Source organism: Dermacentor andersoni, chromosome 7, assembly GCF_023375885.2.
Source record: "Dermacentor andersoni chromosome 7, qqDerAnde1_hic_scaffold, whole genome shotgun sequence".
NCBI lineage: Eukaryota > Metazoa > Arthropoda > Arachnida > Ixodida > Ixodidae > Dermacentor > Dermacentor andersoni.
In genome coordinates, this window is record NC_092820.1 from 5,055,340 (window position 1) to 5,056,164 (window position 825).

At 37.7% G+C, this 825-nt stretch overlaps 1 non-coding gene across 1 annotated transcript; it reads left to right on the forward strand.

Annotated features, from left to right (window-relative positions):
* Window positions 1–360: 360 nt before the first annotated feature.
* TRNAP-CGG (transfer RNA proline (anticodon CGG)) lies at window positions 361–433 on the forward strand. Its single transcript has one exon. It is a non-coding gene; the product is annotated as a tRNA-Pro (tRNA).
* Window positions 434–825: the final 392 nt, after the last annotated feature.

Consider the following 825-nt stretch of genomic DNA (forward strand, 5'->3'; position numbering starts at 1 on the left):
TCGCTTGGCGCGAGCGAGTGTCGGCCTGGCTGCCTGGCTCCATTGTAAATAGCCTGTAAATAGCCTCTTCTCTCTCTGTCTTTCCACCCGCAACAATATATATATATATATATATATATATAGTCATACAGTCATATCATAATAAGCCAACAAACAATGACACCAAGGACAACATAGGGGAAATTACTTGTGCTTAATAAAATGGAATAATGAAGCGATAAATTAATCAAAATTAAAGTGGATGAAAAAACAACTTGCCGCAGGTGGGAACCGAACCCACAACCTTCGCATTTCGCGTGCGATGCTCTCAAGGTTCGACTAGTACACATAAATACCCAAGAAAACGGATGGGGAAACAGCGCCGCGGTAGCTCGATTGGCAGAGCATCGCACGCGGAATGCGAAGGTTGTGGGATCGGTTCCCACCTGCGGCAAGTTGTTTTTCATCCACTTTCATTGTCATTAATTTATCGTTTCATTATTCCATTTTATTAAGCACAAGTAATTTCCCCTATCTTGTCGTTGGTGTCATTGTTTGTTTGCTTCTATGATATGACTAATAAATATCAGGCCCCTCGGTTAACCCCCTTTCTTCTCGTATACATACATATATATATATATATATATATATATATATATATATAAATATAGAACATGAGACGTATAACGTTTTCGGATCACACATGAAAACATTTGCTTCCAGGGTGCATTTTTGCTGTTTCTCTATGACAATATTATGTTTTCTCACTTGTTCAATTCATAGTTAAAGACTGTTGTGTCTGCTTTTATATTTCTTGATCTAATTTACTTTTACAATGTGAGCATA